General features: G+C 48.7%; 1 long non-coding RNA gene across 1 annotated transcript in view; it reads right to left on the bottom strand.

Moving 5' to 3' along the window:
• The window catches only part of LOC133933619 (uncharacterized), a 113038-nt gene extending 98987 nt beyond the window's left edge, over positions 1 to 14051 (bottom strand). The window contains exon 1 of the long non-coding RNA XR_009912081.1: positions 14000 to 14051. This is a non-coding gene — a long non-coding RNA (uncharacterized LOC133933619). The remainder of the gene's footprint in view (positions 1 to 13999) is intronic.
• Between the last annotated feature and the right edge of the window lie 13431 nt (positions 14052 to 27482).

The raw sequence follows: 27482 nt of genomic DNA, 5'->3' as shown, positions 1-27482 counted from the left end.
CACCTCCACCTGACATTCCCAGCAAACCGAGAAGTCAGACGGTGAAGAAACAAACCAGGTCGGTGTTAAAGTGCCCGGGCTGACCGCCTTGCACCGTGAGCAGCGCCCTGGTTGCGAGTTCGACGCTCCGTGAGGCTCTCAGGTCACGAGAGGAGCTCGTCTGTGCCGTGGAGCAGTTGAGGAGCGACTGCTGCATTAGTTAGTGGAATTATGTGGATCACGACTGCAACAGCTAGAGGTGCAACCGCTCAGCGGCAGGATTAGATAATGCTATTATCAGTGTGATAGAAGGAGGCATTAGCATGGATAATTCCACGGCTCCAGCAGCAGAGAATCGCCATAAAATCATTGCATTATAGCCGAAGAGATGAGATCCAGATCTACGGTGGAATCAAAACCCCGACGGTAAATCTGTGAATTATAAGTCATCACGTTTTTGTGTCTTGTTGGGTAAACAGGTATTTAACAAGGGATGATCAAACACGTCTTTTCTCCCAGCTGAGAAAAAATAAAACACAGCAGCGGCTCAGAGCGACACCCTCCTCATCTGCGCCTGCATTTCCCATTAAACCACAACATCGCCCTTTGTTGTTTCAATCCTCGAGGAACAGATGGAATACAAAAGACGTCTCGGAGAAGCTGCTTTTCTCTCTGCGGGTCTTAGAAAGTGAAACATCGGTCGCACAACTCAGATCGTGAGGGAGCACGACAAACCCACCGTCCTCCTGTAACACTTCCTCCTTCTTCTTCCTTCATCCCTTGTTCGTGTCTTTCAACCAACTGCACATCTCAGAGCTGGAATCAGCTCATCTGATAAACACCAGGATATCGACTGTTCTCTTTGCCAACGATCTGTGACAAAGCTAAAAATCCTAATACCACAAAAAGCAAGAATTTAACAAAAGGAAGAGTTTGATGTATTTGACGTGATGCCCAGTGACAGAGATAATATATTTAAAAATGAAAACGAAGGTCTCTGGCCGTGATGCACAGGATAACAAAATTAAATTCATATGAACAGGTGGTCAGGATATTTCCCTGTTTTTACATCTCCACATGTTCACACCTGCAAACTGCTGCAAAGGTGGAATGTAACCACACTAACACACACACACACAAACACAGCAGCTGCCATAGCACACATGGTAAGTAGATGTGCCTGGGTATTAATAGTGCGCCACTATTTTGTCTTTACATATTTAGCTGCTGGATATTTTAATGCAAATGAATGTGGTGGGATTGGAGAAGGGGTGTTTTTGTTGACTGGAATTAGTGTTTGTGAGCAAAGCTTTCTTCTCCATTCTTTCCCTTTCTTTTCTCCGCTCTCCAAATTACAGCTATTAACACACGACTGGTGTGAGCCAAACACGGCGCTCCACTTAATGTGATTTCCCCCGCGCCGGCAAAGGAATAAGAGGCGATGATTCATGGGAGCCCCACAAAAAGCTGGAGAGACGGGAGGATGTCCACCTCCGACATGTGCTGAACACAAACACTGGGCCTGTTTGAGTGTGTAATTGTGTGTGTGTGTGTGTGTGTGTGAGATTATTGCATGCTTTTGTGTTGAGTTATTTGCGTGCGAATGAGCTTAAAATGAACATTATGATTTATGACCTTCTGTATTTAAGTAGGGCTAGTCCGCACTTTAGCACAGCGCTGATCTAATGAATTGACTGCCTCAGACAGGAACATGCAAATGGCCGCTGCCTATTTCCAGAAACCAGAGCCAGCGACTGTGGTCCCTCATCTTGATGTCGCTTTATAGTGTTTCTGCAAAAAGGATCTCGCTTGCAACCCCCCCCTGCCCCCCCGCCTGCACACCACTGAGGAGTAATGTGACAGCAGCACGCCGGCTTTTCTTCAGTGTCTACCACGCCAGCTTTCAACACCCGCCATTGGCAGAATTGGGTTTGACAGCCCGAGTTGAGGCCTGTGATTGGCCGGGCTCCAGGGACGAGACGTGCACACCGGGCGGAGCGTCCGGGGACAGGAACACGAGGCAGGCGCCGCTCAGTAACTCAAGCTGGGGATGTGGTCAAACCCCTTCGCAACCCGAGGTCTCATATCATCACGTACAGATTAACAGCCGTGTTGAGAAACCCTGCAGAGGGGGGGGAGGGGGGGGGGGGGGGGGGGGCATGTGAGGGTGTCCGGCGCTGAGAAGTGAACGTGTGAGTGCTGACAGCGACGCAGACCCTTCACAGAGACACTCAGCACCAGAGCCAGGACGCAGAAGACTGGAGAGACTGTGGAGCAGCCGGCAGAGAAAGGCCTTCGCTCCACAGCTCGGCCCGATCGGAACGATTCTGAGGGGGAAAGAGTCCACACTCACAAACCATGAAGGGTTCAATCCCCAACCTGAGCCCGGCTTGGTGCGGTTTCCCCGTCTGAGTCCCAGGGCTGAGGGGACTGGCCCCGGTGATGAGGGCTTCATGCAGCCCGCGGCGCTGCCAGGACGGCCGTGACAGATCTCAGTTCATGGAGGTGGGGTCCCTGGGCAGAGCTTGGCTGGAGCCTGCAGGACAGAGGGCCCAGGGAGGGACCAGGAGAGAGAGGGCGAGCAGGGAGGACTCACTCACTCCTCTAATGGGTCCCAAGACAACCAGGCTTGACCTCGCAGCCCCAGTGCATTCATTACCAGCTGGTTAGCAGCTAGTGCTAGCTCCGGCTATTTAACTGCAGTTAGAGGTTAAAGCTCGTTTAACAGGGGCCACACACAGACCCCTGTTGAACGATCGTTGATTTAAAATCCTTAAAACCGATGCCGTCTCATCACGCCTCCTCTCGTCCCGGCGCTGCAGATCACAGGAGTCCTGCTCCTCGTCTCCTGCGTGCACACGCCTCGGCTGAAAGAACCTCCTGGAAGTCTCCTCATCTCTATGCAGCTATCATTTTTTTGCTCCAAAGATGTCCGCCCGCCCTGCAGCAGCAACCCACAGCGCCTGTGAACTCTGCATACATTATCTCTGCTCCCTCCGTCGGGCGCTGTGCTTCATGCGGGAAACTGGCCCCATTTATCAGCATCCTCCGAATCCCCCCCACTGCCTGGCACGGCACCTGCTGCTCGTCTAACCACAGCCCGGCCGCGGCCTTATCGCGGCAGCAGATCACACGGCGCCGGGATGTAGATTGGCTGAAACCTTCGGCTGAAACAAACAAACAAACACAGTCTTTATTTTTCCTCTCTCCATCAGATTTGCCCACATCTGAAGGTGAATAGAAGAAAGCAAGTTTAAGGAATGGATTACCGGCGGCTTTTGAAAACAGCGTTAACTGGGGCACGGGCGCCTGGCACGCTCCCCCCCCCCCCCCCCCTGTGCCGGGCCTAATGATTTCTAATGCTGCTAAATATCGCGGCGCAGTGAAAGCCCGGCTTTCCACTGGGGACGCGGCCGAAAATCTCCCATCGCATGTTCCCTTTGTTGATTTTCGTGAGACAACAACAACGCAACGCTTATCTCCATTACAGACCAGCACCACGGGGGGGGGGGGCTTTCCCAAAGCCTCTCACCCAACGCCTTATTAGCAGCTATTCCCTTCTGTCTCCCTCATCCTCCAACTGGGAGCAGATACTGGGAGAGAGGAGGCAGCGTTATCCCCTGTGTCTATTCACACACCACTGGTCGCTCACGGTCTTATCCCTGAATCACACGAAGAAGAAAAACAAGAGGCATTTCCACTTCTTTATGAGCTGGTGCAAAAACGAGCTGGCTGTTAATTTCAGAGTCTGTTAGAAGATCAGTTTCTTTTGTCCTCGTTTGTTTTGTGGGAAACAAAGAGAAAGGGGGATAATGCCGGCACAGAGATACAGTTCTGATGTGAAGTGGTGAATGAACGTGGAAGGTTAGGTCTGCCGCTCCAGCTTAGGAGATAAATGCTGTGTACGGGATAATCCACAAAGGGGAAAGCATGCGTTTCTTATTTAAGGGGGAAACTCAGAGTTAATGCAGGGAAGTTCCTTAAGGGCCTGAACTTCTCCTCCTCTCTGCTCCATCACTCCTCTTCTCTCTGTGTGTGTGACTCATGCTCTCAGTTGCAGCAGTGACGATAAGAACCCCCCCCCCCCCCCCCCCCCCAGAAGTCCCCCTGCCTGCAGCCCTCAGCTGGTCCCCCCTGTTTGTTTAGCGTGTGTTTATTTGTTTCTCTGTAGTCCTGGGATTAATTATCATAACCATATGCCCGGCTAATACGTCTGTCTCTGAGCCAATAGTGGGGCAGCCTGCTACTTCTCCATTCTAATTACAGCTAACATCGTTAGCCTGATTTCAGTTTGCGCTTTCCAGTTTATTTCTGAATTCATAATTCAGAAGATGAATAATTAACTCCTGAAAAGTAACGAGGACGATTGTTCACACGTCTGATCCCAGAACAGCGTCAACATTCCTGATCCTGATGACGTGTACGTTTACTCAAACTACTCATTCATTAACTTTCACACTGAAGGAGAATATTCCACTTCCCTCAGGTGGGCGTGTGATGATGACGCTGCACCCCCCCAGAGGGAGTGTCTGCGGTGAAGGTGAAGCTTAATGCATCTGGGAAAGAAGCCGTGTCACTGGTTCAGTGTCGGCTCATATTTTACCAGCTTGGCTCGTGGCCAGACAAGTTTTGTCTGGGTGTGGTGGGGGGGCGGGCGTCGGCGATGGGGGGGGGGAGGAGGATAATGACTGCTGAGTCAATCAGCACGAGCCTGGACGCTGTTAGGTCAAAGTCACGGCACGGGCGGGGGGGGGGGGGGAGTAGGTGGCTGACGTGATGACATGACGCTATTAGGTGTTGTGTTGTTTGTGATGACACCGAACAAACAACGATGATTCCAGTGAGCCGGCGGCGAGGCCAGTAAACACGTGGGGGGGGGGGGGGGGGGGCCTGGTTCCTCCTGCACGGCGTTTAGGATTAACCACACCGCTCCGTCTGCCAGGTAATGACACGCTCGCTCCCTCCGTCTTCACCGGGGCCTTTATTTCAACAAGAAATCATCCATTATTGAGCTCTCTGCCCCCCCACCCCCCCCGATTCGCCAGCCTCCCCTCGGATCAGGGCACCCCCGCTGCTTCTCACTTCAAGGTTGAACGTGGCGGAGAGGAGAGGAGTCGACCCAGCCACCAGACGAGCTCTCACAAGAGAGGGAGGGAGACAGAGTGAGGAGAGAAAGAGCACAGGCGGCCGAACGCACACACACACACACACACATACACACACACAGACACACACAGACACACACACACACAGATAGCTCTCAGAAGAAATGTGTGACCCAAATATACATTGCTTTGTACTCTGGTTCAAAGTTTCCTGTCCCCTCCACCAAACATTCAAGGGGAAGAGGAAGAATAAAAAAAAAAGAAACACAACAATGAATAAATCATACGGAAACTGGAACCCAGTGTAGTTCTGTTCCTGAAGAGAGCGAGAGACAAAGAGGCAGAGCGAGCGGCGGAGAGAGAGAGAGAGAGAGAGAGAGTGGAAGAGAGTTGAAAGTGACGCCGCAGAGAGCAAACACCTCTTTGGTCTTTTGATGGCGCTCTCTTATGAAACATGGTATTTCTTGATTTGCTCTTGAATCCGTCATCAGTCGAGCTAATAACTCGAGGTAAGTGCCGCTGTGAGGCAGGAGATCACACGCCCCCCCGACGCCGTCCCCGGTGAACGCTCGAATTACAGGAGCCAAGCAGTTGGAGAGCGTATTAACCAACTTCAGCTTTTTTGATTCAAATTTTGATTGGCGGCAACGTCTCGAATTGAAAGACGACTTTTTTGATAATAATAGAAAAGGGAAAGTTGTGTGGATTCTTTTTTTGTTGCTCTTGTCCAATATTAATTACATGGACCTTCTTTCGAGATCCAAGATGATGCTGTTAAATAATCTGTATCCATATGAACATGATACGAGCTCCTGTTTGGTCTCCACCACTTCTCATATTAGAGATTATCAGAAACGTCTTGTGACAATGATCCTCGACAGTAAATCTCAGTGTGTAAAATCAACACAATCCTCTCAGAGCTGCACTGAACTGAAGAGTCTGGTTTAAAACCTCATCAGTGAACTTCACCAGGGTCGCATCCTAAATGTGTTTAATGGTAGCGATGCCTCTGATGCCACAGGAAACATTTATAGATATAAGCGAAACCTCGGTTTCTTCTTCTGGGATTTGCACCTGTCACACAACAGCGACACGACAACGTGGTGCCACAGCCCGATGCTCCCTCTGCTTCCCGACGGGCACGTGAGGCGGCAGATCTCCATCTCGGGGCCTCACGCGTCCGACTCCAGATGAAGGCGTTCATCAGGGCCCACGGCGGGCTGCGGCACCGAGAGTCACCGCCCCGTCTATCACACGTGAAAGCTGCTAATGATGATGTTTTTTCTTCAAGCGCACAAACATCCAGTCCGGTGAGATTTACGTGTGCGTGTGCTTGACAGAAACGTCTTCCTGCATTACACTCCTGCGACGGGAAGTTGTAATAATTTCCCTTGAAAACTGGGGCTAGACACGCGCCTTCCTAATGATGGAATCTTTTGATGTTTAAATTAGGATATCACACGCGAGGAGCTATCCTCCCAGGGCCGCACCTTCTTATGACAAGATTAGCAGCAAAGCAAAGCCATTACTGTGGTTTATTTCTGCCCCAGCCAACTCCCAGACACAGGCACAGAGGCAGGCAGCCATCCAGAGAGAGAGAGGGAGAGAGGAGGGGAGGGGAGGGAGGTGTAGTGAAAGGAAAAACAGGAAAGAGAAGCGATTCGGTGAAGCAGAGCTGAGAAGTGAAAGAGGGAACAACTAATGGGGTACACACTGTTTATAGATCCCATCCAAACCACTTATTTATAGATCCTCTGTGGCGCACACACATAAACCTGTACTTCATATTCTCTGTCAGCCTGTCACGATGTCAGCCGTGTCAACTTTTACATATTTAGCTGTCGGTGCTGTCAACACACTGTACTGCGATAAGAAGTAATAATACTGTAATACTGACAGGCTGTGCGTTGGACTGGTGGCAACACTCTGCCTGACTTGGCTGAGCGTCCCACGAGAGCCCGGTTAACTTGTGTCTGCACAGAGACAGAGAGCTGACTGACAATCATCACTTTATATATAAAAACAAATAGGACATCTGCAGCGTGGAGGATTTATATTAGTAGGATTGTTGGAGGTGGGCTTTGGGAACCGTTAAATATCGAAATGGAGACAGAACCAGAACCAGGGAGGTTATGGTCTCAGTGTTTTGTGGACGAGAGAATTCACAGATGCGATATTATCCCGATATATACAAATATAGAAGTGTGACTGTAAATTAAACAACAAACCTATAAATCTACCATGTCTACTATTTATTATCAGGCATTAACATCATCGTGGTGATGCTGTGAAATTCCTCTTTGTAATTGTTGATCTTAGTTCATTTAGTAGTTTTTTGATTGTCCAGAAACGCTTCTACACACATGTTGTGTTCATTCCACTCATTACATTCTATCACACACTTCCTGGGTGTCAGGGGAAATCTGAGCTTCACTCTCTTTGCCTGAGGACACTTCAACATGGAGACTGGAAGAGGCCGGGGATCGAACCACCGACCCTCTGGTAAACGGACAACCCCTCAATACGTTTTGAAAACTTTTGGAAAGCCCTTTAAGTTATGCAGAAGAGAACCCTGCAGGGACTTGGAGGAGTGGCCAACCCATGTGCGATGATGTCATACGTCACTCACTGCTACACCGGGAGCTGGGTTACACAAAAACTACACAAATTCAACACAACCACCTGCAAAACCGTCTGCATCACACTGAACAACCTGCAGCTTTATACAATCGCCACGCATTGTTGACCACCTGCTTAAACCACAGCTAATATCTATACAAACACTATACGTGTGCACCGAGCATGCAGACACACACTCTCACACACACACACACACACACACACACACAAACACACACACACACACACACACACACACACACACACACAGACACACACACAGAGAGCAGGGCTGGTGCTCTTTGAGTTTCCACCAGGCTGAGCAGGGGACATTACCTGAGCTTTCATGATGGAGAGCGGCTGTCAGGTGGGTGAAGCACTGAGAGCTCTCCAGCACTCCACTCCCGTCCCCCTGCTCGCTCGCTGGGTTCCAGGCAGCCGTTAGGACGCTGAGGAGAGGGCCGGCGGCGGCGGGGCCCCTCCGAGGCCCTCTCATGCTCTCAGGTTGAGGCACAAGGGCCCACTTCATCGCCGTTATCCAGGGATGGGAAATACATAGCTTCTCTTTAAAACTCTGACCCGGCCTTTTAGTCCGGTGCGCCGGGGGCCGATTATCCTCACTCACCCTTTTAAAGAAGTCATACGAACACACACACACACATATGCACAGACACACTCACATAGATATAAGCACATGAGAGAGCAGCACACACACACACAGACACACACATACAGTAGGAACATTCACAGAGGCTGCATAGCCGACTCAGGGACAGATCTATATTTAAGAGGGAAGCACGCCGAGCGTTTGACCTTGAAGTCGGGGGGGTGACTTTGAGTGAGTCACAGAGGTGTGGGAGTCTGTGAATGTGGCTGAGCTCTCTCTCTCTCTCTCTCTCTCTCTCTCTCTCTCTGTGTCTGTGCCTTCTCATGTGCTCTGAAAGTGAGTTAGCCGGTCAGTCGCTGTGCCGAGAACTGAGAGCTCGCTTTGCCGGGGCTCCTCTTTGAACGTGACCTTGGACTTGAGGCAAACCGCTGAACGTTTTAACATGAGCTCAAAGTTTCACGCTCCGCTGTGCGCCGTGACGCCCGGGCTCATATCTCCTCCCAGCCAGAGCCCCCCCACTGCTCAGCCGGGCCTCCTCCTCTGAACTCGCCTGTGACAGGTGAAGCCGACTGCTGGAATTTGAAATCCGAGCGGAGATAAACAAACAAGCGACTCATCAAAGTGGCGTTCCTGTGTGTGTGTGTGTGTGTGTGTGTGTGTGTGTGTGTGTGTGTGTGTGTGTGTGTGTGTGTGTGTGTGTGTGTGTATGTGTGTGTGTGTGTGTGCGTTTCCCGTCGCCCACAGCTATGTTTACTCATTAGCTCGCCGTGTCCAGAACCTTGTGAGATGAAAGATGAAGCCAAGGACTGATAATGAAAGACAATGCAGTTAACGGCAACAAGCAGCGCTCACAAAGCCCCAGTGGGAGCCACTGGTCCACGTAGCAGGACCGGGGGGGAGCTGCTCTGGGGTTTTAATAAAACACAATTAATCAGACCTTCAGCTGGGATTTGGGGGGCGGGTCTGGGATTCATCCATTCATATTAGGAACCACTCTAATGTGAAGAACCAGGCTTAGATTATCAAATTAATGCTAATTTCACAGTAAAAGTCATAAATATAATAATCCTTGCATCCTGGACGGCTTTTAGTGTGAAGGAGCGCTACACTGGAGCTATTTGTTTGGTTATTTGAGACCGCTGTTGTTTCAATGCTGCATTTTAATTTGAATACTTCCTTTTATTCACAGTAGACGTCCTGCATGCTCGGGCAGGAACATTCTAGCATCTGCTGTGCACAGAAATACTGAAGCGACTTTGTTTACAAGCACATTTCTATTCGCAGGGTGACAGAACAGAGCCGAACACAATTCCTCCTGTAGAGCCGGGCTGCTGGCTCGCTGCTGGCTCGCGTCTGACTCTGCTACTAAGTCCACGGCGATGCCAAGCGTTTGTACACTCCTCTGTTGTTTGGCTGTGCAGCACTAGGTAGCATTAGCGTCACCCCAGCAGCCGAGCCGAGGATAAAGCGTGTGTTTCAAGTGGAGGGATGCCAGTCAGCCAAGAATCCCTCTTCTCCCTGCAGCATCTCCGGCATCTAATCCATGACCACAGACATCCCCCTCATTACCGACAAATTACATGCAAATTCCCCCAAATAAATGAGTTTTAAGTACTTGACAACCTGTCAGCCTCGGAATATTGAAACGTCCTGACGCCTAGATAAACAATCAACAATAATCACTCTATGCAAATTTGATATTTCCTGCACAATTACGAGAGGAAAGAACAGGCACTATAAATAACTGGACACACAAAGGCATCTGGCATTGGTTCAGGTTCTGAACAGACACAGATGCAAATGAAAGATCCTTTAGGATGTAATTGATTCAAACGTCGCCGCCGCCTCGTATTGTTCCTCTTCTTTTTTTCTGGCACTTGTTTTTTTCCCTCTCTCCCTCTCTCTTTATCTCTTTCTATATCCACAGATAATGGCTGATGTAAATGACTTGAGCGAGAGAAAGGAAAGAGGGAGACGGACGTGAATCAACCTCTTGTTTTGTCTTTTCATGCACAGGAGGGATGTGAGCAGAAGAACGTGCTCTTAGAAGGTGGATTGGACACGACTGTGCAGCTCTGTCCGTTTCTTGAGAAGGAGATTACAGCTCTCCTCAATCCCTCCCTCCATCCCTCCCTCCCTCCCTCCAGCTCCTCCACAACACCCAGAGATTAAAGCTGACAAGAACATATCAAGTCATTCCAGGACAAGCAGATCTCTCACTCTCATCTCTCTTCCCCTGCTTCTCTCTACTCTGACTCCAGCTCTTGTCTCTGCTGCTACTCCTCTCCTCTTCGTTTGTCCGTCTTCTGTCCACACTGACAGGGCCGGTGAGGTTTGTCTTCAGGGTGTGATGTGTGATGAGGCCGACCCCAGTGACCACCAGCCTGCCGGATCAGGACATCCATTAGCAAAGGGCTCATGATTTCATCCAGGCCCGACGTTGACGTGTCCCGCTGGGCTGTCCTCTGGTCTGCAGGTTCATGTTTCTATCATCGTGTCAGGAGGAGGAGCAGTCGACTGCAGGAGACACAGCTGACATCCTGAATCCGGGGGGGGGGGGGGGGGGGGGGGGATGTAGATATAAGATGTGACTTGGCTGGTGACCACGGTCGGACTAAGTGATGGGACGTTGTGAGAAGAGATGAGAAGTTATTGTTTAGGCCAGAGAATTAAAAGAGGCCGTAAATCAAAGTACTTCCTGCCACTTTCTCTCCAGTCATCATGGTTTCAAACCAGCAGCGTCCCAGTCTCCGGAGCTTCTCAGCTGAGGTCACCAGATCACCTCAGAGAGCCTCAGCACTCAGATCGTTTCCTCCTCCATCAGGTTGACGGTGTCCTCAGTGATTCGCCAGCTGTGAGACGAGGGAGACGTGGGGTGAAGTGCTGGGACTGATGGGAGCTTTCAAAGTGCTGGGGTGGACACCTGGGCGGGGGGGGGGGGGGGGGGGGGGGGTAGTGGTGACGAGCGGCGGCGTTATCAATCACAGGGCTGCTCTATTAATTTCATCAAGGCCCCGGTGCCGGCTGACATTAAATGACACGCCGGTCGGTCCGATGCGTCCCTGAGGTGGCAACATGGCCGGCCGCCGCTTTTGAAATGCAAATCAGGCTTTAACCTTAAACAGAGCCGCTCGGCCAAAATTATCTTTCTGCCTTCGAGTCAGGTGCTCGCCTCCCTCCTTCCTGTTTCATCCCCCCCCCTCCCACCTATCCCTGTAGTCCCCCTCTCTCCCTCCCCCGTCTCCCTCCACCAGCTTGACCCCTGGGGTAGCGGAGATGGAGAGAGCATCTTAAGAAGAAGCGACAGATAAAGGCAAAGGTGGAGCAGGGCGGCGGAGGAAGGGGGGGGGGGGTGGGGGGGACGGCAGTGCTGACACCAGCATTCTGTCCTGATGAAGGGGCAGAGGAGCGCCACCGCCGAGCCCCGGGATGAAGACGTCTCAAGGACACGGCAACGTGGGGGGGAGGATGGGGGGGGCGGCGAGGGGATGACCACACACACAACCAGAGGAAAACTTCACAATAAAATGACGTCCAGGTAGTCCCTTCACAATAAAAGGCCACTCCGATTGGGATCCAGGGTTCATTCCGAGCCGAGCAGCCCGAGCTGTCAATGTTGTGAAGCGTGGGCCCAGACGAGGAAGGGTTGGTTACCGACACGCGAGAAGCTGCCATTGTTCCTGGAAAGTCTTTTTCCTCCTCTTTCTTCTTTATCTGAGCAGACTGAACGCATTAATTTTAATTGAGACATCAGACGAGAGTGAAGCAGGGAGCGCTGCCTGGACAGGCGGCTGAGACATGACGGAGAGGAATATTCAGACGGTGACTTTCAACAAAAAAAGAAAAAGCAATGGAAGAGGGAGAGGAAACGGGGGGGGGGGGGGGTAAAGAAACGAGGTCCCTGAGGCTACACAAACAAACATATCATAAACACATGAGAGCTATCTCTCTCTTTATCTTTCTGCCTCCTCCACTTCTCTCTCATTTCCATTCCTCTCCTCTCTCTCCCTTTAAAGAACAAAGTGACGCCGAGCAAACTCCTCCAGCGCAGAAACATCCACATCACGATATGTTCACTGTAAACACCATTTTGTACAGTCAATGCAAATCAACGTCCATATGACTCAGCAACTGTTTCAAAAGTTGTAATGTGCATTAAAGACAAATTCAAGACGCCTGACACCATAAACCAACCACCCCACCAGGTCACCTGATCTGCAACTGGATTATTCCAACCTGTTTTCAAGTCAAATCTTAGAATTCATGTTTTTAAATCATCTCATTTTGATGCTAATGAAAGCAACACACACTAATATCAAGAGGAAAATATTAGAAAAGTTTATTTCTATCACTTTCGGTGGAATTAATGCTGCAGCGCCGGCAGAGTTATTCCCTTGGTTGATTAAAAGTAAAGTTAGAAGTTTTAAATAACAGTAAAACATCTGACCCTCGTGTTCAGGGCGACGTGATTGACATGATGAATTTAATAAAAGAGAAAGTTTTAGCTCAATATGCAGCAAGTGGGTGAAATAGAACTGAACCATTTGAATATGTCAAGAGGGAGGAAGCACTTTGAGAAAGACTCTGGTTCAGGAAGAACATGATCCACTCATTTCCTGCACTGACGTTTCAGAAAATCCAAACCAGGCCCGAATTCTTTATCGCAAATAAAACAATTTTTTTTTATTAAGACAGTTGATATGAAACACATCTTCATCTCAATTTAGAGAATGAACGGTATTTTTACTCCTGGGGCCAAACTGTTGATCTCGTGGTTTGGATCTGCATTTTGGATGTGTGTGTGTGTGTGTTTGTGGGTCTGTCTGTGTGTGTGTGTGTGTGATAGAAAGGGCGTAGTGTGTAAAAGATCTCTGTCTGCTTGTCAAGCAGATATGTATAATAAATGTTTGTCTGCTTCCATCCATGTAAAGAGTGCATGTGCATACAATCAGCAGAGCTAAACATGCATGCTACTGTGTGTGTGTGTGTGTGTGTGTGTGTTTGTGTGTGTCTGTGTGTGTGTTCATGAGCCACAGAAATGAGGAGCTAAGCCCGGGATGTTAAGCACGGGGAGACACCTGGCACAGAAACCTAAGTGCTTCCACCAAGTATCATCAACCCAAGATTAAAAGCGTCGAGGGGGAATAGTGGGAGGAGGGGGGATGGGGGGGGGGGGGGTGCAGAGTGAGGAGGAGAGAGGGGGAGGGAGTGATCACGGATATGACAAGATGGGGGAAGACAAAAAAATCAAGAGAGGATGAGGAGAGGGGAGGGAGGGGGGAGGGAGAAGTATCTGAAGGGAACAGCGTAACCGGAATACACAGTTATACAGTTTGTGTTGTAGAGTTATTAACACACACACACACACACACGCACAGACACACACGTATAGATGCAGTGTATAGTAAACACACAAGTATGAAGCAACCCTCTCTGACAGATAATAACAGGATGTTATTTCCCTTCACCAGACGACATGATGATTGGTGACATATGGACTGAGCACAGAGGTGGGGGGGAGGGGGGGGGGTAGTTAAACACAGGTAACTGAATATCACTGTTATCAAAGTACGAAAATATTAAATATTTATCTTGTCTTCTCACACTGGGCACGTTTAAATCATCTCCACGTAAAAAACACAACAGTCGCCATAATTGTTGTGACTAAGTTTTACCCCCCGCACCACACCACCCCCCCCCCCCCCCCCCCCCCCCGAACCCCCCCCCCCCCCCCCCCCCCCCCCACCTTAAAAACCGCAGATCCTGATTACCAGACAATCTCTCCTCAGATGTCTCCGTCTGGAGACCGGTCTGTGAAGGGCCCTGCTGATTACTGTACACAAATACCAGGCTAATATCCTCCATCGATGGCAAACAACAGGATGTGTGCACCGCAATCTGCTGCCCGGCTCCACCAGTGAGTGTGTGTGTCTGTGTGTGTGTGTGCGGCCGAGCCTGGTGCTCCGGCTCGTCTTCAGAAATCTGTGTTTTGATTGCAGAAAGTAACTGCGTGTACGCCTCTTTAAAAGGACGCCGATGCTCTCTCCTCCCTATTTGCTGCCACTCCTGCGAATGGTTATTATTATCGTCATCAGTGGAGAACGGTGAAATCAGGAACCTGACAAGCAATCTCTCCTCTGAGGCCGCCGCCCGCTCCACTGCAAGAAGTGTCCATCCCCTCCGCGGTGAGATGCGAGTCCTGCTTTGGACATCACGCTCGTGTTTTATCTTCAAAACAAAGAAATGAGGCCTCAGGGCTGAGAAAATGTCTCCTTTAGCAATTCCTTACGCTTAAAAATCAAAAGAAGGAATAACTTGTTGGTGCCGAAAAGCTTTTTAGAGATATTATTAACATTTAGATTTAAAGACCGAACATGTTTTAACGACGGGCATTTCTTACAGAGTACCCCCCCCGCTCCCTCTCCAACCCGTCAGTGCACTTGTGAGCATCCTACAGTCGTATTGACAAGAGGAGGCTCACAACTGGCACACACAAGCCCCACTACAGGCTTAATAGTGTTTCAAGTGTTTTCTTCTGGACTCGTGTCGAATCTCCCGGAGGAATAACTGGCTGGTGTCAACATGAAGCGGCTGAAGGAAAGGGGGGGGGGGGGGGGGGGGGGGGCAGCCAGTTGTAATCCACATACAACCGGTCCCAGATACCAGCAGAGACAAATCGGTAGATCTGCTCAAATTAACGTTTCTTTAGTTTTTCTTGTACAAACGCTCGTCTGGCTGAGGTCACGGCTTTTAGACAGCAGCAGGGGGGGGGGGGGTGGAGCTCGTGTTGATGATCAGGAGAGATTGATTTGGTTTTCTTCTATTCAAGGAGGAAATTAAACGGCAAATTAAATGACCCTCGGGTCCATGATGACTCCATTCAGAGGCCGGCGAGTCGTGATTGCAGATATTTCCGTCGGGCGATGGGTCAGGTGGAGAGAGAGAGAGCGAGCACCAGAGCAGTGGAGCTCCTTCTGTGGCTTAGCGCCGGTAATCCAACCCACAACTCTCCTCTGGCTCTGAACCCTGAGAGAGGAGGAGAGATTTAGACCTTCACCCTCGGTGTCTGAAGTCTCGCTCTTGTTTTTAACTCCTCTCCTGCTCGTGTCCGTCTCGGCTCGAGTCTCCATCTCTGTTTGTCTCTTGTGGTGCTGCAGCCCCGAGACTCAGAGCAGGGAGAGATCTGATGAGGATTATTTCTATAATAGTAAATAATAATAATAGAGAAACTAATAGAGAATAGAATAACTTCACTATAAACCTTTCTACAATCATATCATTTGAGAGTCAGTGGCCTGGGTCCTGGATATTTCTGCTGTCCTTCTTTCCAAAGTGAATATTGTATTATTTATATTAATCTTTGCATGTATATCTGTAATGTCATATTCTTTCCATCCATTTTGAGCTAAGATTTGGCGAGAGGCGGTGAAACAACCAAAACTGAGAACGAGTCCGAGGTGTCGGATAGAAACCTGCTTTCAACCAAACTCCTCAAACCTCGGAAAATATAATAATGTGTTAACTACGCTCATGATTTATCACATTTGAGTTAGGTTATGAAGAAGCCGAGGCTGTAGAGCTGATAATAAAACTCTCCACCTCCTCCTCTCACAGGTTCCTCACTCATTTGGCAGCTGGCGTTGCCCCTGCACCGCATCTGACGGCTTTGATCCAGTCGGCAGACGCCAGACGAGCACCGTGGTAACCTGTGTTAGAGAAGTCTGTGGGCTGCCCTCTCCACATCCTCTCTCTCTCTCTCTCTCTCCCCATCCTTTTGTGTCTGTCCGTCTCCCTCTGCCAGCTAATGAGCCATGCAGGACTGCCATCATTCTGTGTAGTCATGTAGGAGTCGCAGCAGAAGAAGAAGAAGAAGAGCTGGAGAGAGAGAAACTGGATGAGAGGAGAGTGGGGACATGTTTTCCCCTCGCCCCCCCCCCCCCCCCCCCCCCCCTTCCTAATCAGGACCGTCTTCCATTCCAAACACCACACGGCAATTAGACCTGACAGTACTCCGGCTCCCACAATCCCACCAGGACAACACGTTCAAACACTCAAATAAACACAAGGGGGGGGGAGCTCCCGATCCGGAGAAGCAAACAGCGAGGTAAAGAATCTCCAAACTGAGAAGAGAGGATGAGGAGATGAAGAGAGAAAGAGACAAACAATAAAAAAAATCTCAATGTCCCATCGCGCACGGCCAGATGTTTTGAGGGAAAGTGGTCATGACTGTGTGTGTGTGTGTGGGGGGGGGGGGGTGCATGAGCCGCCTGCATTCCCCAGAGGACGCCTTGGAGCGGGGGGGAGGGGGGGGATGATAACAGATACAGTGGAGCCGGCGTGCATGAACAGTGAGCTAATTGAGATAATTAGTTTGTTACCTCGCTCGTTATTGCATTTTAATGTGGTTTCCAGATGATGACGAGGGGCGGAGTGAGAGGCTGGATGTATGTCTCCACGTCCTCACCGGCTGATTCACACACGTGTTATTTTAGGCAATTAGCCGACACCGGGATTCACCGCGGCTAGCACTGAGCGATCAGGTTAAGAGTCACAGGAACGTGTTCTTTATAAGCAGCTCTTACAGAAATAGAAGATGCTCACAGTATTAAATATCATTAATCTGTGGGTGTGCTGATGCATTCCAGGAGAAACTTTGTGAAGTCATTTTTTTTTGCCTTTTCTCTGCCAAACGCTCCTCGTCCCGGCGAAACACAAAATCCACTGGGGGTTAAACGGGGGGCAGGGTGAGAGGAGGTTCTTCAGCAGAAGACATCAGCAGCCGCGTCTCCTCGCTCTGGATGAACGTCTCTGAAGCATCAGAATCTTAAAAAATGGATTTGAAACATGATTTTTTTTAACTATTTTTGTGTCTGATAGTTGAAAAATGACTCCAGGAAATATCTCTACAGCTGCTTCTGGACCTGCAGCGGAGTCTGGACATTTTCCTGAAAACACAACTATATAAATATGTTTGTGTGACCAGGTGAAGACTCCGGTCATGAGGTACAGGTTCATCAACTTCCTCTCAATCTGTGTTTATAGTCCTGCAACTAATAGATGAAAGTTGTTGTTTATTAAGGTGGATTGTTCCTTTAAAAGGTAAATATGGATTTCAGAAGTCAACAGGAATATGCCTTGTGACTCATATGTGTGGTGGAAAAGCTGCATGTCTGAAATACAGAGAGAGGAGTCTGTGTCCAGCTGATGATAGGGACGCTTTGTGAGTCTGTGTGTGAGTGTGTGTGTGAGTTCTCTGTCTGTGTGTGTGTCACCACTGAAGCTCTCTCCCTATCTCCCCCCTCTTGAAGAAGCCATTTCAACCCCACACATCAATAGCCACTCTCTGGAGCAAAGCACAGCAATAATTCCAGATAAATCGTTCCCTCACGGAGCCACTTGCTGCGTTCAAACACACCCGTGACCTTCAGCTCTGCCTCTTTCTACATCATATAGCCCGGGAATATAAAAGCTTATTAGCTCAGAACATTGTTGATACGTTTGTTGGAAGGCGATGCACTAATGAGGCGTTGCAGGATGCGGGCGGCCGCCAACTCTCCTTTTGGAGATACTTCTCCTCCGCCAGAGGAGCAGAATCCACTGCTAATGGCATCTCCTTCACAAATGGGCAAATAAAAAGAGAGATGAAGAACAATTTCTGCTTTACCATATCAAAGGAAGTGGCGTCCACAGATTGTGCGGCTGTCTGCCGGCGTGTTGACGGGTGAGCGGGGGGGGTTGGACTTCTATAGACTCGTGATGGACGTGGAGAGACGAGTGCAGGAGCTGCCGGAGACGAGAGGGACAGAGTCTCAGGGTGGACACGCACAGACACACGAATGAAAAACTAAATAAAAAGTAGGAGCTCGACCAAGAGATGAAGTGACAGTGTGATAAAGGCATGTTAGGCACAAGAAGACTCACATTCTATATGAAATAATGTATCTACACACTTCAGTCATATTTACTGCAGCAGATAGTTGCACACATGCACAGTGCGTGTTCAGCAGCAGCTCCTCTGCAGCAGGACATGAAGAAGCAGCAGATTCAACATCAGCTGAGACAAGAAGAGACTTCAATTAGGATTTCTCAACATTTCATTTGTAGTAAAAAGTGTAAATATCTTATAGTTTCACTTTAATTTATCTTTTGTGGTGAAATATAAGACGCTCACTTTTCTCTTTGTTTCCAGTGACTCACACGCTCCACTTCCTCGTTAACCACAGCTGCTGCTGGATTGGCCAGAACCAACTCATCTGGAATCATGGGGGGGGATTCAAAAATTCAGCTTAAACTGCGTGTTCATCAGTTCAATTTGAATTATTACTATAAAGGAACAATGGGTAAAGAACAATTAAAGAATAAATTGAGAAGCTTTCAATGTTGTTGTTTCATTTCAAAGTATTCCCCTCCTTTAAATATATGAGAAATTTAATTCTCTTGTGTCGGACTTGGTCCTTTATGGTTTTATGGTTCATAAAATCTCCTTTATGTGCAGATGACTCCATAACCATCGGGCTATAAAAAGATTGTTTAGTCGAACTGGTCCAAACTGGGAAGGAGCAATGGTCCAGACTCGGACTCACGATCTCCAGAGTCTCACATCTCTGTGACGGAGGATAAGACTCATCACCATGTTGCCTATCAGTCAGGAACCAGGGGGGGGAGCAGAGCAGCACCAGAGGGAGTACACTTCTCCCCCGGTGCTGCGGCTGATTACTGGGTTTCCATTTTTTTAATTCGATTCAAAACTCTCCCATCATCCCTGACATATGGAACGGTGGCATCGCTGGTAATCAACAGCACAACACATCACTGTGTCACCGCACCGTCCTCACCGCCGTTCTCTCTCTCTCCTCCTGTCAGAGCCAACCCAGCTCGTACAACTTATTTAGCTGGAAGCCCCCAGAGGACGGCAGCCTTCGGGAGGACTCTCACTCAAGGGCCGCCTCCGATGGGGAAACAGTTTCCACTTTGTTCTGGCAGCGAGCGCTCTGCAGGGAGAGACGTCTGGAAGGCCAGCGTAACTAGAGGAGGGAGAGAGCGAGGAAGACAAACCCCGGTTTTAGATGTGAACTCAGAATAAGTAAATCAACTCGGACTCGAGGATCGCTTTGAGAACGAGCCCTGGAAACATGCTGCTGGGTAGAAGGAAGGAGATGAGGACACGGGATCGTGCTAAACTTCTCCTTTCCTAAATGGTTTGCTAAGTCTCATCAGATATGAGATGGAAAACCAGCATTCATCAATATGTTTATACCCCAAGTCACATGTATGTACAGTGTATGACCTCACATTCAGGATATAGGACGAGAAAAGAAGGATTTTACCCCAAAATCCGAATCTATTTCATTTTAAATGAATATTATGGCAGATATTTCATAAGAATACGTAGTAATAGTCAGACTTCAGGGAGATAACCTGCAGTTAGCCCAAACTGTGAGGTTCAAATTCCTCAGTGACATTCTTCTCCATCCCACCTCCAATCTTCAGCTGAATACACCCACTCTCTCTCTCTCTCTCTCTCACACACACACACACACATGCACATACCTTGTATTGTGTTCAGCTATGCTCAATTATTAATGGATAAACAAAGAGCCGTGAACTGTGATGGGCTGTCGGCAGATATTTTCCCCTCTCATATCTCGGAGGCCCAGGGAACGAACACGAGAGCTGGCACTGTAAAGAGGGAGGAGAAGCTTAAGGTCAAACTCACTCACGGCAAACACACACACACACACACACACACACAGACACACAAGCAGATGTGCATGCATGTATTCACGCAGCCGATACAAACAAACAGAAGATCTGCAAGGAGAACAGAGAGTCTCAAAATGTCAGGGGGAGCTGTGTGTGTGTGTGTGAGAGTCTCAGGGAGAAGTGGAGCAGATAGCTCATTTCCTCTGCTGAGACGGTTAGCTGCCTTCTCTCTCAGGAGGTTGGCTAGCCATGTGAGGAGTGTGTGTGTGTCTGTGTGTGTGTAACAGACAACACACTCTCCTGGGTGAGTGGGGATGATGTAAGGCCAGTTCATTGACTTCATGCAGCAGCAACAAACAATCCTTCACAGGTAAAAACCAGAAGCTATAATAAATGTTTAAATTAAATCGATGACACATAGAAATACTGCACCATCGATGAAGCAGTGTTTTCTATTGTGGTTGTCTGGGTCATTTACAGGAGACGCTGATATCATCTCTGCTTTAACTGGGAAGTGACTCAAATGAGCCGTGAGGTCGTTTTGTGCTCGGGGATCGAACGACGGTGTGACTCACCCGTCTGTCTCTCAGCGTGAATGTACTTGTGGCAGCAGAGATGAATTGATAAATCCACCAGATCCAGATTATTAATGTGGATCTGATCTAAATTACACCGGTCCTGTAAACAAACCTGATTTATGCCAGATTCCCTGAGGACTTGGTGAATGAGTTCTTTCTCGACCCGGGTTGCGTCCTTTAACCGAGTTCCTTGAAATCCATTCAGTGCTGATGAACACACAAACACACGGGGTGGAAACATAACCTCCTCTGTGCACGTGATAAATTAAACAACTCATATACATAATGTATTTTAACGCCCAGGGTGGACGCACAACTCGTCAAATCAAGCTCTCCAACCAACGGGGGATGCACACACACACACGGACACACACACACACTCACAGTATGCGTATCACATGCACAGACCATGCACACATAAAGAAAAACACTCCAGTAAGTTCCCCTCAGCTGTGCACACACAAATCCATCAAACTGTGGCGTGCATCTCCGACTTGTTAAGGTACCATTTGTCAGCTGCTCCTGGAGTGCCGGTGTGACTCCACCACTAATTGCCACTGGTGCTAAATTTAGTCGAGGAGATACGAGTCCTTTTGATCAGAGGTGCTGAATCTAAGGAGGAAGAAGATGGTGCTCAGCCTCGCAGGCAAGTTTACCCGCCTCTCCCTGCGCTCCCCCCCATCCTGCAGTCACTGGGGAATAGGTGAACTATTCCATATGTCAGCCTTGTCAATCAACGGCAGAAATATGGGAAGTGCTCCCTCTCTCCCCCGTCTTCCTCCCTCGCTCGCCCGCCAAAAGATCCTGGGTGGATGTTGTTGGTCTCGGATAATTCTGCCGGCGCGTGTTTATTTATTTCCATGTCATCATGGGTGGTTTGGAACCTCAAGACAAGAAGGGAATATTAATCAAAACAATCCGGGCTCTGAATTTTAATTGTAACGTTAATCAATCATTGTAAATGAGCTGAGGGCTCGTGGGGGAGTAAACTCGTTGGATTTGAAGATGCAGTAAATATAATTCTCATGAATCCAGCTTTAAGTTTGTTGTCACATAAAATACACAATTACTGATAATAGAAGTCCACTAGATGCAGATACGTCATCGTCTCATCACCGTTCATTTCACCAGCTGATCAAACCGTCTCTTTTCTGACTGACAGCAGGCGGCGTCCGTCCATCAAGGTCACGTGACATCGACTTTATCTTTGGCAAAAGGCTCCGTCCAATAAAGATCCTCGTCTGATCTGTTCTGGTGACGTGATTCCATCCGGCCGGCTCTTATTTTAATTAATACATTTTTCATAACCCCAGCCGATGGCTAAATAAAGGGCTTTGTGTGTGTGTGTGTGTGTGTGGGGGGGGGGGGGGGGGGGGGATCGATCTCCTTGGGTGTGCGTCCGTAAAGGACACAAATCAAACTAAAAGCACCGTATAAACAACACACATAAAGGACAAGGTTGCTCAGTGGACGCTCAGCTTTCAAACCCCTCACTGCAGCGTCTGCTTCTTTTCTATTTCTGTTTTTCAAAATGCTTTCTGGGGAAAAGTAGAGACCCCTCGTCAAGGGGCTGGAGCTATGAATGCTCGGGTTAGACACCCGGCACAGGTGAGAGGTTGAGTTCTGAGATGAAGTGTTGACGTGGAGCAGATAACGTTAAAAACCTTGTTGCTGGAAACAGGTTCCATGGAATCACAGAGCAGTAAAACACAGCAGAAGGTGAAGGAGCCTGAAACACTCGTCATTCTGTCCCTGGAGTAAATCTTTGAGGTGACCGGAGTCGGTACAGAGAACATGGAACTGTCAGCAGCCTTATTGAGTCACTTATTGTTATGGTCTTACTAAATCGTGCTGCAGCTCCTCTGTGCAGAGAGCAAAGATCTGGAAGTTGTGACACAGTTGTGAAAACATCCACCGCTCCAGAGTCAGGATGGTTTACATTTGGGTCGGTGGAATAAATTCATGGTTTGGAAATGTTCAGCAGCCCAGATCCGTGCGTGGAAACTCACCAGCAGGATTCAGTCTGTGAGCGAATCTGTCGGCTGCATCGATTCTACTGAAAAGTCCCGACAACAATGTTGTTAAACACTAAACACGACAATCTACACGTTACACACTGACGTCATCTGTCACAACATCCACTGAAACAAGGGGAACGCAACTAATTGAATCCAGAAATGCATACTGGCATATCACCAGCAGCTGTGTTTGGTGTTTTCTTTCAAAGCCCACAGTCCACACACGCACACACACACACAGACACACACACACGACACAAACCCACAAACTGAGCAGAAGAGGAGAGAGGGATGAGCAGTGAGAGAGATGATATCACAAATCACAGGGACAATCAAGACTGTGTCATCTCCGAGCCGCCGCACGGACTTCACAATGAACCGGCTGTTAGCAGCAACAAGAAGGGATGATGGAAGTCGTTTCCTGAAGGATCTGCTGCTGTGCGCTGTGAGACAGTCACCACACACACGTCGCACACATCCATCCCGTGTGCGACCGCAGGACACAACGCTGCGTGTTGATGACACGTCACAACGAGCTCATGACATCTTTCAGAGACGTGAGAAGCTTTCATTGTGCAGAACAAGACATGGAAACTTAACAAGATGTCTTACTTTCATTAATTAATGTGACAAAAGTTGTGCGGTAAAGATAAAGTTTTGTCATCACAGAGACTTCACTCGACTGAAAGTGAGTGTCCAGCTGAAAACAGACACATCACGACCCTTCATCTTCTTTAACCTTCATAAACACAGAGAAAGTCAAACTGAACTTTCCCCCCGCTCCGAACCACAACTTCTACATGCCTTGCTCAGGGAGATATCTCAGCAGGTTTGAACCGACAACCCACCAGTGCAAGCACTCGCGTGCATCACAAGGCGCTCGCTGCACCAGAGCAGCGGTGACTCATATAACAAGACGAGGAAGGAAAACCAACGAGCTGTGAAACACGCACAGCCGGGCGCGCTCGCCCCAACGTATACAAACATGAGTCTGATTATCCTCGGAGGACACAACTCGGATGATTTCATCCCTCGCTGGGAGAGAAGTGGGGCAGAGGGAGAGCAAATAAACCAAAGAGGAATACGCAGTAGTCAATATACGTGGGGGAGGTACAGCGGGGGGGGAACATCACTTTAGAGGTTGAGGTTTTTAATACTTTTCTATGGCGGACAGGAGAATTCTGCTTTAGGTTTAAAATGTCTCTTAACGATATTGTTTTTAGCCGCACAGGTAGAAATAAGATACCCAATGTTAGCCACGAGCTACTCAGGGATCTGCAGTTGGTGGAGACCAAAGTAGGAGCAAGAACAGAGACTTCACTCTTTAGCATTTAGATATAAAGTGACTCTGAGTAAACACTAAACGCCAACAGGTCAGACAACCTGATCAGAAACTGAAGAAAGAGAGAAGACATGACGCTGAAGACACCACAACAGGGAAACTTTCAGGACTTGCACCTCTCCACAGGAACACAGCTAGTTACTGTATATCACTGCAGTGGGGGGGGGGGGGGTGATGTAACACTTCGAGGGACCCAGAAATCCTTCACTGACGAAACCCTTTGAGCAGCCGAGAAATCCTCTGTTGACTTCTATCGCGCCCGTGGATCTACCTGGCTGTCTGTTCCCATCAGCAGGAGCCCGGCAGACTCGACTGCGGGGTGGGGGGGTGGGGGGGGTGGTTTTTCGGAGCTCTAACACGTGTCGGCCTAGTTCTCCCGGTTCCCATGAAATAAGTGACACCGAGCCCCGGCCCGTTGGAGAAGCTGGCCGGGGCTGCAGAGAAAGATCTCCCTGACGTGTCACAGAAAATGTTTAACTGTGAGTGACGGAAACATTGTCTGCCCGTGGTGTGTGTGTGTTACTGTGTGTGTGTGTAGTGTGTGTTTTATCTGTGCATCTCCCACACTCTGGACTACCGGTGGAGGCCTCTGGGGCTCCCACTATCAAGGGGATGTGGGTATGTTACTGCCACTCCGGGCCCCTGAAACCACAGACTGGAATCAGACAGGGAGCAAGTGTACAGAGGCCCCTCATCCTCATCAACACAACATGCCTCCGCCAGACAGAACAAATTACCCCCCCCCCCCCTCCCCCCCACAAGCTCGTATTACCTCTCCACCACACTGTAGCGTCTGCACACACTCCCAGCCCAGTGGTACTTGTGTTGTGAGAGACGTGGGGGGGGGGGGGGGGGGCCTGATTACTCATTTGGTCCTATTTGTTTTCATCTGACTGCTGCACTCTATCATGGGATCTGAGTCCCGGGCCCTCGCCACCTTCCTGCCCCATGACCCTTGAGCAGAACCCCAGCGATTCATCGGCTTCAGTCTGATGGATGGACGCCCGCCGCTTCCATTCCGCCTCTGGTTTCAGAAGAGGAAACTCCCCTGGTCCACACAGACTGGGCTTTGAGAGCCCGTGCACACTGTTGTGGTTCTGGATAAGCTTTGCACAGTTTATGGAAAAAAACTTCCCCGGCAGCTGTGATATAAGAAAGTACAGAGCGAGGATTTGTCCTAACTGGAGCAAGTGGAGAGTTTGTACAGCAAACCAGTAAGTTTTAATGGAATATTTGAAAAGCCATCATCAAAATCTGGACTTTAACGCTTGTGAATGTAAAGTTAATCAATATTTGACTTAAGAGTATTAATAAATATTATAAAATTGTGTGTTAATCCATTACACAGGTGACAAAATGACTTTGTCCTGTTGGAGACACGTGAAAAACCATCATCCTCATGGGGGGGGGGAGAGGAAAATCTAATATCATATAATAGAAATGGTCAAAAAAAATATAATTTAGTGGTGCTACATGAAATATAAGGATGTTAAAACAGTAAATATGGTTCTTCCACAAGGGAAAAAGCCAGAATGTCAGTGTTAAGGTGTCAGGATTCATCATTGTGGACCCAGAATTTAAACCTTTATCAATCCAGCCATCAGACGGTCAGATGTTCCTCTCAGGACCGAGGCCTTGGATCCAGAACCGACTGACCACCAGGAGCCGGAGCGCCGCTGAACGATCACCGGCTCCTGTGATACGATAAAATCCATCATTATTTATCTTTAATTGGAAAAACGGAGCCATAAAGTAGGACAAGTGAGGCGTGTTCTGTTGTTGACATGTTTTTCTGTTGCTTCAATCAGATGCTGATATCAGTTAAAAATATGTGTATTGAAAGGGAGAAAAATGTTTTGTCTTTTTAAAGATGAATTGAATAAATCGCTGATGTTTTTTTTCAAATAAATGGTATAATCAACAGAAAAAGATTTGGCTATGTTTTTTAAAAACAGCAGATAACAAAGTGAGGATTTCAAAGTGCTGCTTCTGGTTTTATTTTGAAGTATCAGGCGCTGGTTCATTTGCAGTTAATTACATTTCCACCCAATGAATCTGATGCAGTCGCTGTTGTTCTTCCATCCGCTGCTCTCACATCTTCGTCTTTTTGATGGTCGGTCGGCCGGTGTTAAAAATACATCTCCCTCCAACAGAACAACACCTTCTCGAATCTCCGGTCCAAACAGCAGCTGCATGTGCATGTGTACGGCAGCTTGTCCTCGTGCCGGGTGCCAAGTCGTGTTCATTAAACCTGACAAACGCCTGATGTATGAAGGAGCCACTGAACGCAACACGTGTTACCGTGAGGGACATGTGGGACGTGGATGGTGGAGGACGGACTTGTGAAAATGCAGAAGCTTCCGTGGCTGTCTTCACACACACACACACACACACAGAGGAAGATGCAGATGTGAAGTGTTTCTCCAGCTCCTGAAGAAGAACATGACGAGATGTGTGGGAGGAACTGGTCATTTTGAATCTGTCACCAGCAGATTGAGTGGAATCTGCTTCGATGGGACGGGAGGGGAAAGTTTATTTAATGACTAAAGTTTAGGATGAATCATTTTATGAGCATCGTCTCTTTTAGGGGTGTTTTTAGTTATTATATTCTAAACTTTACTCTGTAGAGATGCAACCGATGAGAGGAAGGTTTCTAGAAAGGAGTCTTCATCAGTGAAAATGGCTGCAGGTTGTTTCAGGTCCCCCCCCCCCCCCCCCGGCAGGTATAAAGTGGAGGATTTGATCCATCCCCGTGTTAATCTGATAGGTTTGAATATGAGTCCTGTGTGTGTGTGTGTTTTCAAAGTGAGCTCTCTCCGTCCAATTTGTATTGCACACGCGCAACATGTTCATTCATCTTTTAATTACATATCATTACTAAGTCATTCTGATACCAATGGATTACCCACTGCAGAGTGTAACTAATTGCCAGACACACTTGGTACAAGTTAATCAAGACTCGCCCCCCCCCCCCCCCCCCACTCGAGGAATCGCTGTAGTGTAATCTAATACACACGAATGTTCTATTCTGGAGTTGGCCACTTCCTCCTGCCTCCTCCTCCTCCTCCTCCTCTCCTCCACATGTAATATTCATGACAATGAGTTCTCCTCTAAAACCCTCTCCTCTCCTCACCAGGTGGGAGAGCAAGCATGCATCTCCTGACAAACCCTCAGCCACTCTCACTGCTTTTTATAGACTCTCCCTCTCGCTCTCTCCGAGCGGTTAAGCTGTCCCTGGGTTCCTCTTAGCTATTGTAATCCATACACAATACCCACACATTTAATGGGTGAGACGCCGGCAATAAAGCAGAGGGTGCATTTCGCAGGGAGCAATTTAGCCTTCAAACAATATGCCAAGGTTTGCTTCCTCGGGACAATGCTGCCGTTGGGCTTCTCCTCTCCCTCGCTGCGATGCTGAATACCAGATAGAGTCGTTACGGTTCTGGACTTGATGACGGCCACGTGAAAGACAGAGGATCTCTACCAGACTTTGCGTTGTGTCTTTGTGAAGGTGAGCACATGTGGCTCTGA

This window comes from Platichthys flesus, chromosome 22, assembly GCF_949316205.1.
Source record: "Platichthys flesus chromosome 22, fPlaFle2.1, whole genome shotgun sequence".
In the NCBI taxonomy this organism is placed as follows: Eukaryota; Metazoa; Chordata; class Actinopteri; order Pleuronectiformes; family Pleuronectidae; genus Platichthys; species Platichthys flesus.
Note: the sequence above shows the minus strand (reverse complement) of the source record. Positions and strands in the feature narration are given on the sequence as shown.